The sequence below is a fragment of the Apium graveolens genome, chromosome 8, assembly GCF_009905375.1.
Source record: "Apium graveolens cultivar Ventura chromosome 8, ASM990537v1, whole genome shotgun sequence".
Classification (NCBI taxonomy): Eukaryota; Viridiplantae; Streptophyta; class Magnoliopsida; order Apiales; family Apiaceae; genus Apium; species Apium graveolens.
In genome coordinates, this window is record NC_133654.1 from 214607936 (window position 1) to 214624901 (window position 16966).

Here is a 16966-nt window from a genome sequence, read left to right on the forward strand (position 1 = left end):
GAGACTGGTAAACAAGAGTTTCCGGCCATCCCAATACCTTTCCAAAGAGCTATTAAACATAATATTTGAGTGAGTATTGCAGGAGATATGACAATTTGAAGTTGCTGCTCTGGTTTTGGCCGAGTGCAAGGGAAGAAGAAGTGAAGTAAAAATGTTTCTAGTTTGATTAAATGAATTGTGTGGTTTTTTGTTGCTTTGGTGAAGATTAAACTTGGTTTAAACCAAGGTTAATTGACTTGGCTACAAATGAATCTCACAAAATAACTAACCTTGCTTATCTTACCATCATTACATCACCTAGTTGCCACTTGTCAAAATTCCTTGGTTTGATAATGTCATAGCCCCTTGGCTTCTTGAACAAGCTTGTTTCTTGGTCGCGTATCTGTTTTACGGTTCATTTTTAGTGGCATTTATGACACTTTATAATGCTCTATTAAGCTTTGAATTGATGTATTTGTACTCAAGTTATTGGTGTTTTAATGTGTTTCCTAGTGTTTTTGCATTTCAGACATTAATCTGAGAATCAGGTGAATTAGCATTGATTTGATGTTAATATGGTGTTAGGTTGGTGTCTAAGGAATAAAGCTCGCGAAGACCGGCTCAAATCTGCAAGAAAATAAAGAAGTCAAAGTTTTGGCTGAAGCCCAGCGCGCCCGCGCCGATCAAGCGCACGGCCACGCCCGAACTTCAAAGAGCCAGCGCGCCCGCGCTAGGTCGGGTTTCAAGAATCCTAATTTGAATAGAAGGCTGATTTATGGACTTCTCTGCTGATCAGGACTGCTATATAAATAAGTTTAGGTCATTTTTAATAAGACATCAAGCCAGAGACATATCAAGGAGAGCCGTAAAAAGACCGTGTTAGCACGATTCAACAAAGACGAAGAAGATCTTGTTTTTACTTGTGAATCTTTCTTTTAAGTTGTACTTGGATGCTAGTTTTCTTATTTGTGAACCTTACTCTTATTTCGTACTTTGTTTTATTTATTCGTTATAAAGACTATGTTTATTATACCATACTTTCATCGGAACCCACATTGATGATGAGTCCGATTATGGGCTAATCGTTATGGTGGGGTTCTAGCGAATTTATTTATGGATTTCTTTAGTTAATTTGTTTCGATGCCTTAGTATGTGGTGATTGTATGATAACCTAGTATTGGTTGGGCTTATTCATCTTATGAGCATCATGAACTTATAATATAGTGTGTTAATTCTTAATGAAGAGAAAGTGAATTTAAGGATTTAGAACTTGTCATGCTAGCATAGGTTCATGTAATTGTTATGCATAATTCGTAGGTAATTTTAACCATCTTACTTGCTCTATGTAATCAAGATAGATAACTTGTGCTTAAACCGTTATGTTGTCAAATTCTATAGACATATAGGGTCTCAACATAATTGGTGTTTATTCATATTTTTTTTCTTTTGTGGATGTTTGGTAGTATGGTAATCGTATAACGAAAGTTGGCGTTTATCAGTTTCGTGTTATCTGATTAGTGTCATCACCATTGCATGCTAATGTTAAGAACAATAAAGCTATTGAATGAAGTATTTAATGATGTTAGAATCCCATGTTTGTCATATATATTAATTCAGTCAATCTTATTCTCTTAGTTATAATTGTTAGTTTAATTCTTAGTTATAAACAACCTCAATTTGTTATCATCTTAGCATTGAATAATAACCGTACATTGTTGCTTAAGTGCGTGAATTAATTAGTTAACCAAAGCCAGTCTCTGTAGGGACGAACTAGAAAAGATTATATACTACTTGCGAACTCGTATACTTGCGTATAATATTAGCGTGTGTTTAGTGACTAACAAGTTTTTGGCGCCGCTGCCGGGGACTGTAGTGTTAATTTATAGTTTATGTGCTTTCCATCAGTGGTCGTTAAAGTTCATTGACTCAGAAATTGTTACTTATTCATTTCCTCGCATTATTTCAGGTACTCTAGTGAGGGTGTATGCATACGTGTTCACGTACTCGTAAGAGAACACTGGACAAAGCCGAGGAAGAAGTTGTGGTGGTTTGAAAGGAAGTGTTTGAAGAATAAAAGAAGATAGAAGAAGAAGAAGAGAAAGTCGAGGAACCAGTTTTAGTAAAGATGGGTGATCAAGCAGAAAATCATAAGGCTTTGATGGACTATTCTCAGCCTAAGATCAATGACATTCAGTCAAGCATCATCAGGCCAGCCATCAGGACTAACACTTTTGAGATCAAGTCAAGCACGATTCCGATGATACATAACTCAGTTCAGTTTGGGGGTTCTCCTACTGAAGACCCCAACATGCACATCAGGGATTTCATCGAGATATATGACACTTTCAAGTTCAATGATGTGACTGAAGATGCTATCAAGCTACAACTATTTCCGTTCTCTCTGAGGGACAAAGCTCAGTGCTGGTTACATTCTCTACCAGCAGGGTCTATCACCACTTGGGAAGATCTTGCTCAAAAGTTTCTAACTAAATTCTTCCCTATGGCAAAGACTACGGTAATCAGGAATGCTCTTACTCAGTTTGCTCAGCAAACAGGAGAATCTCTGTGTGAGGCTTGGGATCGATATAAGGAGATGATAAGGAAGTGCCCACACCATGGCATGCCTCATTGGATGATTATTAACTATTCCTACAATGGATTGGGTGCTACTTCTAGACCCATGCTCGATGCAACATCGGGAGGAGCCTTGTGGGCTAAAAGGTACGATGAAGCTTATGAACTTACTGAACTGATGGCTGCTAATGAGTACCAGAATCCTTCCCAGAGATTGACTCAGGGAAAGGTAGTAGAAATTCTGGAGTTGGACGCAACAACTGCTATAGATGCCCAACTTAAGGCTTTGACGATGAAGGTGGACACTTTGGCTAATTATGGAGTTAATCAAATCGCTAGTGTCTGTGAGCTTTGTGCTGGTGCCCATGAGACTAATCAGTGCACAATTTCTAGTGAATTAGCTCAGTTCATGAGCAACTTTCAGCGTTCGCAGCAACCTGTGCCAGCAACTTATCATCCCAACAACCGCAATCATCCTAATTTCAGTTGGAGCAACGTGCAGAATGCGGTTCAACAGCCTTATCAGCAGTATCCCGCTAAGTAGTACAACCCCCTGGTTTTCAGCAACCACAATATGCACCAAGAGAACAACTCCAGCTACAACAAGCTAATGAAAAATCTGAATTAGAGGAGTTGAAACTTATGTGCAAAAGTCAAGCTATTTCTATCAAGACATTGGAAAATCAAATTGGGCAAATTGCCAATGCCTTGCTAAATCGTCAGCCTAGTACACTACCTAGTGACACTGAAGTGCCAGGAAAGAGGGAAGCTAAGGAGCAGGTAAAGGCAATCACTTTGAGGTCTGGAAAGATTGTGAATCCCAAACAAACTCAAGCATTGCTGAAGAAGCTGGGGCTGAGAAAGAAGTAGAGCAGCAGGAAGTAGAAGTGGAATAAAGGAAGACTATTGTTGAGCACACTCCTCTTGAGGGTAATACAGGGGAGAAACAAATCTATCCTCCACCGCCTTTTCCTAAGCGGCTGCAGAAGAAAAAGATGGACAAGCAATTTGAGAAGTTTCTGTAGGTGTTCAAGAAAATTCATATCAACATACCTTTCACTGAGGCTCTTGAGCAGATGCCTGGTTATGCAAATTTTATGAAAGGTATTCTCTCTCGGAAAGTGAAGCTAGATAATTTAGAGACTATCGCTCTCACGGAGGAATGTAGTGCTGTGCTGCAACAGAAGTTGCCTCCAAAGCTTAAAAATCCAGAAAGTTTCACTATTCCGTGTACTATTGGAAAAGTGTCTTTAGACAGATGCTTATGTGACTTGGGAGCTAGCATCAATCTGATGTCTTTGTCAATCTTCAAGCAGTTGGACTTACATGATCCAAAACCGACTTATATGACCTTGTAGTTGGCCGACCGTTCTATTACATATCCACGAGGTATTGTGGAGGATGTCTTGGTCAAGGTTGATAAACTCATCTTCCCTGCTGATTTCATAATTCTTGATTTCGAGGAGGATAAGAAGATTTCCATAATCTTGGGGAGACCTTTCTTGACAACTGGCCGAACCTTGATAGATGTGTAGAATGGTGAGCTCCCAATGCGCGTGTTGGATCAGGATATAACTTTTAATGTGTTCAATGCTATGAAATTTACTACGGAAAATGAGGAGTGCTTAAAGGTGGAGTTGGTCGATTCTGTGGTTACTTCAGAACTTGATCAATTGCTAAGGTCTGATGCCTTAGAAAAAGCCTTATTGGGAAATTCAGATAGTGAAGATGACGAAGGTGAAGAACAATTGCAATATTTAAATGCTTCTCCCTGGAAGAGGAAGATTGATATGCCTTTTGAATCTCTTGGAATGGAGAAATTGAACAAAGCTCCTAAACGCCTCGAACCATCTATTGAGGAAGCTCCCACTCTTGAGCTTAAGCCTTTACCTGAGCATTTGAGGTATGCGTTCTTAGGTGATGCATCTACTTTGCCTGTTTTTATTGCATCTGACCTTTCAGGTAGTGACGAGGAAAAGCTTCTGAGGATTCTGAGAGAGTTCAAATCGGCAATTGGCTGAACTATAGCAGATATGAAGGGAATCATTCCTTCTTAGTACATGTATAAAATTCTGTTAGGGGAAGGTAGAAAGCCTACAATCGAGCAACAAAGACGACTTAATCCAATCGTGAAGAAAGTAGTGAAGAAAGAAATTCTTAAGTGACTAGATGCAGGGATCATCTATCCTATATCTGACAATTCATGGGAAAGTAGTTTGCATGGACTATAGGAAGCTGAACAAGGCCACTAGGAAGGATCATTTTCCTTTGCCCTTCATTGATCAAATGCTTGACAGATTGGCTGGTCATGAGTACTACTGTCTTCTGGACGTGTATTCGGGTTACAATCAGATTTGTATCGCTCCAGAAGATCAGGAAAAGACTACCTTCACTTGTCTATTTGGTACTTTAGCCTTTAGACGAGTTTCTTTTGGTTTGTGTGGTGCACCAGCCACATTTCAGAGATGTATAATGGCCATCTTTTCTGATATGATTGGCCAGAATGTGGAGGTGTTCATGGATGAATTCTCTGTATTTGGCGATTCTTTTGATGAATGCTTGCAAAACCTTGGACACCTTCTCAAAAGGTGTGTTGAGACCAATCTGGTTCCCAACTGGGAGAAATGTCACTTTATGGTGCGACAGGGCATTATTCTTGGGCACAAGGTTTCTAGTAAGGGTCTTGAGGTGGATAAAGCCAAGGTGGGGGTCATTGAGGATCTTCCTCCACCTATTTTTGTTAAGGGAATTCGCAGTTTTTTTGGTCATGCGGGTTTCTATAGGCATTTCATCAAAGACTTCTTTAAGATTTCAAAGCCATTGTGCAGTTTGCTAGAAAAAGATGTCCCTTTCAAGTTTGATGACGAATGCCTTGAAGCTTTTAAAACATTGAAGAAGAGTTTAATCACGGCATCGGTCATAACTGCACCTGATTGGAATGAACCTTTTGAGATGATATGCGATGCAAGTGACTATGCAGTTGGAGCAGTCCTTGGGCAAAGAAAGAACAACATATTTCATGTGGTCTACTATGCTAGCAAGACCCTAAATGGTGCTCAACTGAATTAAACTACTACGGAGAAAGAACTTTTGGCTATCGTCTATAGTTTTGAGAAATTTCGATCTTATTTACTTGGGACTAAGGTGACAGTTTTCACTGATCATGCTGCAATTCGATATCTCGTCTCAAAGAAGGACTCGAAGCCTAGATTGATTAGATGGGTTCTTTTGCTTCAAGAATTTGAACTAGAGATCAAGGACAGAAAGGGAACTGAAAATTAAGTCATTGATCATCTCTCGTGTTTAAAGAATCCTAATGCTACTTTATTGGATAAGACATTGATAAATGAGTCTTTTCCCGATGAGAAGTTGTTCGGAGTGCAAGAAGAAGAACTGTGGTTTGCAGACATTGTGAACTACCTTGTGAGTTATATCATGCCTCTCGACTTATCTTATGCTCAAAGGAAGAAGTTTCTACATAAAGTAAAGTGGTATATGTGGGATGGGCTGTTTCTTTTTTGACAAGGAGATGACCAAATCATCAGGAGATGTATTCCTTATAGCAAAATGGGGGGATCTTGCGAGATTGCCACTCAACAGCTTATGGAGGACGTTATGATGGAGAAAAGACATCACCATGTATTCTTCAAGTAGATTTCTTTTGGCCGACCATGTTTAAAGATGCTCACCAGTTCGTTTTGAAATGTGATCGATGTCAACGTGTGGGTAATATGTCGAAGAGGGATGAGATGCCTCTTAATGTGCTTCTAGAGGTTGAGATCTTTGATGTTTGGGGAATTGACTTCATGAGGCCATTTGTCTCATCATGCAATAATAAGCATATCTTGTTGGCGGTTGATTACTTGTCGAAATTGGTTGAAGTTAAGGCGTTGCCAAAAAATGATGCGAAAGTGGTGCTTAATTTTCTTCACAAGCAGATATTCACAAGGTTTGTAACTCCAAGAGTCATAATCAGTGATGAGGGGTCGCATTTTTGCAATCACAAGTTCACTGCTATGATGCGAAGGTATAATATGAATCATCACATTGCCACATATTATCATCCTCAAATAAATGGTCAAGCTGAGGTGTCTAACAGAGAGATCAAGCACATTTTAGAGAAGGTTGTATTTCCATCGAGGAAGGATTGGTCTTTAAAGCTTGATGAAGCTATTTGGGCGTATAGAACAGTATTTAAGACTCCATTGGGAATGTCGCCGTTTCAGTTGGTTTATGGTAAGGGGTGTCATTTTCCTGTGGAGCTTGAGCATAAGGCATATTGGGCTTTGAAGAAGTTGAATCTTGACTTGGATGCGGCTGGAAAGAAGAGGATGATGCTTCAATTGAATGAACTCGACGAGTTTCAACTTCAAGCTTATGAGAACAACAAAATGTACAAGGTAAAAGTCAAGAGGTGGCATGATTGGGGTCTAGTGCTCAAATCATTTCTGTCGGGGCAACAAATTCTTTTGTTCAACTCTCGTCTCCGTCTTTTTCCCGGAAAGTTGAAGTCAAGGTGGTCAGGGCCCTTCATAATCAAAACTGTGTTCCCACATGGAGCGGCGGAAATTTTTGAGAATCATCTGGGCCAAGGATTCAAGGTAAATGGCTAGAGGTTAAAGCATTACTATGGTGACATGGCAAACCGCGAGGTGGTTAGTGTCGTTCTATTGTCCATTTGAGCTCGAGGTTCTACGTCGGGCTAGAGACGTAAAAGAAGTGCTTCTTGGGAGGCAACCCAGGTTTGTTGTACATTAGTAGGTAGAGGAAGTAAGAAGAAAGAAGAAAAACATAAAAAATCAGAAAAATAAAAAAATTCAGGGCCAACTTCAGTAGCTAAGCGCGCCCGCGCTAATTAAGCGCGTGACCACGCTGTTTTTCCAATAACCAAGCACGCCCACGCTGATCTAGTGCGCGGTCGCGCCGGTTTTCCAGAGAGTAAGCGCGCCCACGCTGTCCAAGCGCGCGCCCACGCCGGGTCCTGTTCGAAAAAAAAAGGTAATAATAACAACAAAATAAAGAGAAAAATTGGGACTTTTACTCCAAAATCAATTCCAACCCGATTTTTACTCTACTACATCCCATAATTCCCTCTCCCAATCAAAACCATTATTCCCACGATTCCCATAATTAATTCCCACTTCTATTCCATATCAAATTCTCACCTCTCCACCTATAAATACACACACTTATACATAACTTCTCCACCACTTCACAAATTCTCAAACACAAATCTCTCTCAAACACTTAGTTTTTATTTTCTCTTATTCAATCCCAATGGAACCGAAGAGACAAAGAATGCAAGTAGGCAGTAGCACCACCAATTCTTCATCTGCGGGTGGTGTGAGGCCAAGGTTTTCTACTCCTGAGGCTGAAGATGAGTACACGAGGCTTCTCTCGAAGCCTATTGCTAAAGAGCGAGGTTTTCTGCCATCAGGGAAGGATGGTAAGCTGTTGGAGATGATTCTCGAGATGGGCTGGGTTCCTTTTTGTGAGGCTCCTGCTGCTGTGCCTATGAGTGTTGTGCGGGAGTTCTATGCTAATGCTAAGGTGGAGAAGAATGGTTTCTCGGTGGTTAAGGGGATGACTGTAGAGTACATTGCTGATGTGATTACGAGGGTGATTGAGCAGCCCACGAGGAAGCCCGATCAGGACACTTAGAACGATAAGACTCCTGAGGACTTCAACTTGGATCTGATCGTTGTGACTCTGTGTGTGCCTGAGACTCACTGGAAGTTCAAGAGGGGCACTACTGATTACTCCACGTTCCCTGCGTCGTGCATGAACAGGTTTGCACGGGCTTGGAACTTATTTATTTGTGCTAACATCATGCCATCTTCGCATGTGCATGAGATTACTATAGAGCATACTCGTCTACTGTGGGGTATTCTTCAGGGCGATTACATTTATTTGGGGATGGTGATTTATCAGGGGATTTTGAGATTCTTGAAAGGAGGTACCACGGGTGCTATACCCTATGCGTCCGTTGTGACGTAGTTGTGCATGTCAGTTGGTGTTCATTGGCCCGCACATGAGCAGCTGCAGCTTCCCAGTGCTCCTATTGACAGTTCTACACTGTTGAGTATGAAGGAGTGGGGAGGAGGTAAACTTGATTTGAAGGGGTTTGGTTACTCTTTTGACCATCTACCAGGTGGGAGGCCTCATGATCAGATGTATGCGGGTGGAACGCAGCAAACGAGTAAGGCAGTTTGGAGAGCTCAGTTAGGAGAGGAAGCTGGTTCGTCGCCGTAGCAGCAGCAGGAGCAGAGGTTGTAGCTGGTTTGAGTTCGACGCAGTATAGGCATCTAGCGCAGAGGATGGATGCGATGCACGACATCCATAGTCGGTTTGCACATGATCTCACCTAGGCACTTGGGACAGCTTTCAGAGCCACCGGTGTTGACATTCAGTGGCCAGTATTTGGTGAGGACTCTGTGTATCCGCCTCCAGACACACCTGACACTCCACCCGTTGAGGGTGAGGATTCTGATTCGTAGTAGGTATGCCTGAATTCCTTACTATTACCTTCATTGAGGACAGTAATATTTTAATTTTTGGGGTAGTAGTCGAAGGAATATGTTTTGTGTGAGTCACATTTAGTTTGCATATTCATGATAGTTTAGTAAATTTAGTTTGCATATTTTTCCATGTAGTTTTTTTTGGTATGTTTTATGTCGTATTTTGTTCATTTAGTTTCATGCATTTGCATTATAACATGATCCCTTACATGATTTTTCCGATTAATTGGTGATATTAATGCTAGTGTAGTGATGTCATATTTAGTGATATTAAGTCTTATTGAATTGATTTGCATGCTAGAGACAATTGTATTTCACTAAGTCTTATAGATTGCTAGAGTACTAGATCATGATGATGGTTTGTTTATTTGTCGAGGTTTACTCGCTTGTTTATATTTAGAATTTAGGATATTCTCTGAATAATAAAAGGCATGGATATTTAAAAATTGGAGAAAATTAGATTTCATTGCTAGTTGTTGTGGCTAGGTGTCAAATGGCTAGTAGCCGGCTCATATTTTTATGAGTAGTTTAGGGTTGAGCGAGATGCTGCGAAACACACTCGTTCAGAAATTTGAAAAAAAGAAAAGAAAAGAAAAAAATATAGAAAAAAGAAAATATAAAAGAAAAAGAATAAGTGTTATGTATAATTGATCATGAGTGAGCTCTTTAGTACTCGAGTTAATAAGCTTTTAGGGGACTTTGTGCCTAGTGACCTAAGGCTTTTATAGTCTGGGATCCGCTAACTTAACGCTCGCTACATGGGTACAATTGTATAGGTCTTTTGTGGACCTCACTCATTGCACGATCAAATAAGCATTCTTTTGTTGTTTTGTTATTTTGTTGTGAATAAAAGCGTGAATCCAGGTAAAAACTCCGATATAAGAATTGAAGTGTTATAAGTTATTTTGAGTCTAGTTTTTATTCAATTTATAAACTTGCGATTGTTTTGATAAGTAGTGAGTCATGATTGTTGATCTAGTTGCGATAGTATATCTGTAAGCAATTGTACACACGTACATCTCTGGGTTGTAGGTTGATTTGTGAGATTTGATTGATCTTTATGTGAATAACTGTATTTGCTGAGGTGTTGCTTGTTGATTGGTTTAGTTATTCTATGGGGATCGTTCCATTCATTTAGTTGCATTCATTCATTTTAATTTCTTGTTTTGTTTTTGAGTCTGTTTATGCTTGAGGACAAGCATCGATTCAAGTTTGGGGGTATGTTGAGTGGCATTTATGACAATTTATAATTCTCTATTAAGCTTTGAATTGGTGTATTTGTACTCAAGTTATTGGTTTTTTAATGTGTTTTCTAGTGTTTTTTCATTTCAGGCATTAATCTGAGAATCAGGTGAATTAGCATTGATTTGATGCTAATATGGTGTTAAGTTGGTGTCCAAGGAATAAAGCTCGCGAAGACCGGCTCAAATCTACAAGAAAATAAAGAAGTCAAAGTTTTGGAAGAAGACCAGCGCGCCCGCGCTGATCAAGCGCGCAGCCGCGCCCGAACTTCAGAGAGCCAGCGCGGCCGCGCTGATCAAGCGCGCTGTCATGCCAGGTCGGGTTTCAAGAATCCTGTATTGAATAGAAGGCTGATTTCTTGACTTCTCTGCTGATCAGGACTACTATATAAATAACTTTAGGTCGCTTTTAATAAGATATCAATCTAGAGACAGATCAAGGAGAGCCGTAAGAAGACCGTGTTAGCACGATTCAACGAAGATGAAGAAGATCTTGTTTTTACTTATGAATCTTTGTTTTAAGTTGTACTTGGATGCCAGTTTTCTTATTTATGAACCTTACTCTTGTTTTGTACTTGGTTTTATTTATTCGTTATAAAGACTACGTTTATTATACCATGCTTTCATCGGAACCCACGTTGATGATGAGTTCGATTATGGGCTAATCGTTATTGTGGGGTTCTAGCGGATTTATTTATGATTTCTTTAGTTAATTTGTTTCGATGCCTTAGTATGTGGTGATTATATGATAACCTAGTATTGGTTGTGCTTATTCATCTTATGAGCGTCGCGAACTTATAAGATAGTGTGTTAATTCTTAATGAAGCAAAAGTTAATTTAAGATTTAAGAACTTGCCATGCTAGCTTAGGTTCATGTAATTTTTATGCATGATTCGCAGGTAATTTTAACCATCTTACTTGCCCTATGTAATCAAGATAGATAACTTGTGCTTAAAACGTTATGTTGTCAAATTCTATAGACATATAGGGTCTCAACATAATTGGTGTCTATTCAGCTTCTATCTCTTTTGTGGATGTCTGGTAGTATAGTAATTGTACAATGAAAGTTGGTGTTTATCAGTTTCGTGTTATCTGATTAGTGTCATCACCATTGCATGCTAAGGCTATTGAATGAAGTATTTAATAAAGTTAGAATCCCATGTTTATCATATATATTAATTCAGTCAATCTTATTCTCTTAGTTAAAATTGCTAGTTTAATTCTTAGTTATAAACAACCTCAATTTGTTATCGTCTTAGCATTTAATAATAACCATACATTGTTGCTTAAGTGCGTGAATTAATTAGTTAACCAAAGCCAGTCTCTGTGGGAACGAACTAGAAAATATTCTATACTACTTGCGAACTCGTTTACTTGCGTGTAATATTAGCACGTGTTTAGCGACTAACAGTTCGCTTAACTCTCGTTCTTGTTAATCGGTTGAGGGATCATATCTGGGATCTTATTACTTGGGCTTCCCTGAACCTTTATTGATATCTTATATTCCTTTAATGATCCTCTGCTATAATCCTAAAATAAAAATCCTTTTAATTATGTTACCTTATACTTAATCCTTTCGGTATCTGGTGGATTTTTGGGAAAAAACAAAGTGTTCGAATCTGAATTCTGACGACCTTTACATAAACTGATTTACTTTATGAAATATTAATACGATCTCAGAATTTCCATAATAGTACTCTTATATAGTTTGGTATGATAATTTTCCTTAATCAGGATCATCAACAAAAAGTTACTATTTATCAGGGTTTCAAATATTTCCAAAAATTGGGGTTATTATGGTTGTGTATTTTATAGTTGGGCCTAGTGTACTTCTTTTCGAAGTTATACTAGCGGGTTAAGTTTTGAGATTGAGAATTGTTGAAAAGAATTTTGTAAAGAAAGAGAAAAAAATTATTTATGAAATTTGGAATTCTTGTTTCTAGAATTTTAACCTTTAAAGATCTTGGGTGTAGTTTGGGGTCACAGATGCTATATTTCAGTTGCTGGCATTTATTTATTACTTAAACAGGTTAATTTGGATTGAGATTTCATAATGACGACCAAATCCTCTATTCCCGGATTTGGGGGCGTTACATAGTATACTCCAACTTTCGTTGTACATATACCCTACTACCAGACATCCACAAAAGAGATAGAAGTTGAATAGTCATTATGTTGAGACCCTATATGTCTACAGAATTTGACAACATAAAGGTTTAATGAACAAGTTATCTATCTCGATTACATAGGGCAAGTAAGATGGTTAAAATTGTCTATGAATCATGCATAATAAATACATGAACCTATGCTAGCATGGCAAGTTCTAAGCCTCTATATTCACTTTCGCTTCAATAGAGATTAACATGCTATCTTATATGTTATCTATGCATATAAGACGAATAAGCACAACCAATATTAGGATATCAATCAATCACCACACATCAATATATTAAAACAAATTAACTATAGAAATCCGTAACTAAATCCGTTAGAACCCCACGATAACGATTAGTTCATAACCGAACTCATCGTCACCATGGGTTCCAATGAAAGCATGATATAAAACAATATAAGAGTACTAGGGTTCAAAGAAAAATTGAAAATGAGAATCCAAGTATCAACTATATTAAAGAAAACAAAAGTCTTCTTCGCTGTAGCCGTCTCGTGCTCTCTAGGTCTTCTAATGGCTCTCCCTTCGCTCCTTGGCGTTAAAAACATCTTTTTATTGATATATATAGGCTGCACGATTACCAGAACCCTTAATATCTTCAATTTCTACTAAAATCAGGATTCTGGGACAAAAATCGGGGAGGGGCGGCCGTGCTGATTGCGGGGCGGCCGTACTGTTTTGGCAGAAAGTCAGTGCGGGCCGCTGGTTTTGGGGGCGGCCGCGCCTGACTTCTGGACTTTTCTGCAGTTTCTTCTTTTGGCCGTATCTTGAGTTCTACTCGTCAGAATTAGGCAATTCAACTACTCACGCGAAGCTAACAAGATTCTCTATAATTTGGTAATGGCCTTGACTTCAGATTCTTGTGTCTTTTCAGCACATTTTCTTGAGAAGCTTCTTTCTTCCTCAAACTAATGCATGTAATGCAAAAACACAAAAACACATCAAACATACCAGATACTTGAGTCCAAAACTAGTTTAACCCTGAAATGAAGCGTTTCAGGTAGATATAAAATCCACTTATCAAGAGCTGATCGCATCCTTTGCCCTTAGCATAGAAGCTGTAGTGTGCACCAAGTGTAGAGTCGTCTCAGCATCCTCATTGGCCTGTTCAGCTAGAATCTGATATTCTGGAACAGGGTGAGTAAATGCCTCAGTATCAAAAGAGACTGAATCTAGAACAACTTGATATTCTTGCTAAAATAGTTTCTCTTTATCTATATTGTTGGATATATTTGAGATGTCATGTCTAATATGTTTCATGTTTAGTTTTCAGATCTTAACTAACAGGAAATATCATTACTTACTGGAATCAGGACTTACTGGAAGTCAGGACTTAAGGATATCAGGACTTAGATTATCAGAAGATAATATCAGAAGTTGTAAATCAGAACTTAAGTACTGGAGGACTAACAGTTAAGGAAGAAAGCTGATTCACAGGAAAGAAGATCAAGACTAATACAAGAAGAAGATATGCATGGAAAGACTTAGAGGACTAGAAGAATTATATAAGATATCTGATTGATATATTTTAGGAGACAGAATTATATTCCATATCAACTAGAAGTTATCTTGTAACTGTGTGTCTGTATAAATACAAACATTGGTTTGAAGGGTTTTTAGCACATAAACGCAACGAAAACATAAATTTAAATCTTAAAAAAAACCGAAACCCTCCGCAGGATCCATGCGAAAAATAATATTTAATTCGTAGTTCAGTATGTTTACCTTAAGAAGCTTTACGTTAATGGAAAGATGGAGGTCTTTAATAGCGATCCAAGAACGATGAACGGAAATCTCTAGCAGCTGCTCCTCAACTGTGAAGCACTCCACCGGTATCCACCAAGAGTACAATGTGATGGAGGAGGAAGAGGTTGAGAGAATTAGTTGCCTCCCTCTTGTTCTACTTTAGAATTAGGGTTAATTATTTGGGTTTAGGCAAATAGGGTTTATAATAGTATATTTATAGACAAAATTTTCAGCTGAAAATTTTCCATAAAATAGTATTACTATTAACCCTTTAATTGATTATTCTTATTAACCAATTAACTAATAATTAAAACACCTTTTAATCATTAATCCCTTTTCTAAACACTTTAGAAAAATAATTCTCTCACTTGATTTAATTTCCAAAATTAAATTCTTAATTAATAATATTAAGAATTAATTAAATCTCATTTAATCAATTATTAAATCTGTTAATTAATTATTTATTTCACAAATAAATAATTACCAGCCATTATTAATTAATTCCTCCACCATTAAATCATTCTCTTTTATGGTGTGACCCTGTAGATTCAATATTAAGCCGGTAGTAGAAATAAATAATAATAAAACTATTTTATCATTATTTATATAAATTCTCTAATTCACTAAATATGATTAATTAATAAATTAATCATATTTATTCTACATCGTGAGGGATACTTCTCAGCATATCGCGACTATCCGAATAATACGAATTCACTGCTTAACTTACCAAGAACCTATTCAGTGAGTAGTTACCGTACAATCAATTCCTTCTACCATGCAATGTCACGATTAAATAAAAGGCATGGAACTTGTGTCAAGCCTATCTTATTTAATCATTTGCTTTCCCATTCACTATGCTTAGTTCTATTTAATGTAAATTAGAAACTCCTTTCTAATTTCATTCACTCTGGCCAGAGATTCCTGAACTAGCATAAGTAGATCAGCATTGAACATTCTCTTCCTTCACTAGAAGGGTTAGATCCTTTATTGATCATACACTATCTTCGTGTACAAATTCCTATACCCAGTAGAGCCCTTATAATTGTCCCTGGAGACTAAGAACTAAACCAAAGCATAGTTCAGTGTACACAAGATGACTATGATGACCTCAAGTCTAAGGATACTTGTACAACTATCACTATGTAAACAACTGCTGACATGTGAGTGAACTCCATCAGTTGTTCAGCTGTGTGAGTCATGTTCAGTGAACTTATTCTATAATAAGCACCTACATACTAGCTATAGTGTCACCACACAAATGTCTATGTGAACAGACATCCTTCATAATGAAGCAAGCATAGTATGTACCGATCTTTGCGGATTACTAATTACCAGTTAGTAATCCTATGACCAGGAAATATTTAAGTTTAGAGTTATCATCTTTTAGGTCTCATTATTATGATCTCATCATAATCCATAAAAAGCTTTACTCTAAACTATGGTATATCTTATTTAAACACTTAAATAGAAAATGCCCGCAATAAAACCAAAACAAGTCTTTTATTAATATCAATGAAATCAGAACAGATTACATAAAAGTTATTCCTAAATCATCATACATGATTGGACTTAGGACACATCTCTTTCAAGGTTTACTCTATAAGAGTTACGATCATCGAAAAGATCATATATTATAACCTAGCAGCTCTCGTGATATTTGTTCATCACTGAGAGAGAACAGTTCCATTGTAACAGAGTTTTTTATATCGAATACATCTGTTTTCTGTTACTTGTGCTTTAAATCGATTTGATTGTATTCTACACTGTATTCAACCCCCTTCTACAGTATGGTATGACCTAACAAGTGGTATCAGAGCCTCTCTGTTAACACACATATAGTAAAGATCCAAAACAATCATGTCTGAAGAAGCAGAAAATCCAACCAAGCCCGCCAAAACTGAATAAACTCCAAAGACTCAAACCCATAGTCGATATGAGACTATCAGGGTTCCCATACTAAGACCTTCTGAGTATCCCATATGGAAAGTGAAGATGGTTATGTTTCTGGAAGCTACAGATCCAGAATACCTTGACAGAATTTATGAAGGACCGCATAAGCCAACCAAGCTCTCTGTTGTAGTTGTAGATCAGCCAGCAAAGACCATACCAAAGGAGAAAAGTGAATACACAGCTGAAGATATCTCATCTATTGCCAAGGATGAAAAGGTAAGGCATTTGCTGCATAGTGCCTTTGATAATGTCATGTCAAATAGGGTAATTCAATGCAAGACTGCAAAGGAGATATGGGATGCTTTGGAGACAAGGTGTTAGGGAACTGATGCAATCAAGAAAAACAGGAGGACTATACTCACTCAAGAGTATGAGCACTTTGACTCAAAAAGTGATGAGTCATTAACTGACTTATATGACAGGTTTGTCAAACTCTTGAATGATCTGTCACTGGTGGACAAGGAATATGACATTGAAGATTCAAATCTAAAATTCCTTTTAGCTCTTCCTGAAAGTTAGGATTTGAAAGCTACTATTATAAGAGATAACTATGCTTTTGATGAAACTACTCTTGATGAAATTTATGGAATGCTCAAGACTTATGAACTTGAGATGGATCAAAGAAGCAAGAGACATAGGAGAAAGTCAAGAACAGTTGCTCTTAATGCTGAGGAGGAATCCCCCAAAGTGGTCGTCTCAAAGAAAGGAAAAGGAAAGGCTCTCATCATAAAGTCTGATTCAAAATCATTAAGTTCTGATGATCATGATTTAGAAACTGAAAGTCT

The 16966-nt window shown here is 37.9% G+C and overlaps 1 long non-coding RNA gene and 1 other non-coding gene across 2 annotated transcripts in view; one reads left to right on the plus strand and one right to left on the minus strand.

The window, feature by feature from the left end:
• Positions 1-16966, plus strand: part of LOC141677332 (uncharacterized) — a 129487-nt gene that overhangs the window by 22658 nt on the left and 89863 nt on the right. The gene's annotated exons all lie outside the window — the stretch shown is intronic.
• Positions 2495-2601, minus strand: LOC141682116 (small nucleolar RNA R71). Its single transcript, XR_012559517.1, has one exon. It is a non-coding gene; the product is annotated as a small nucleolar RNA R71 (small nucleolar RNA).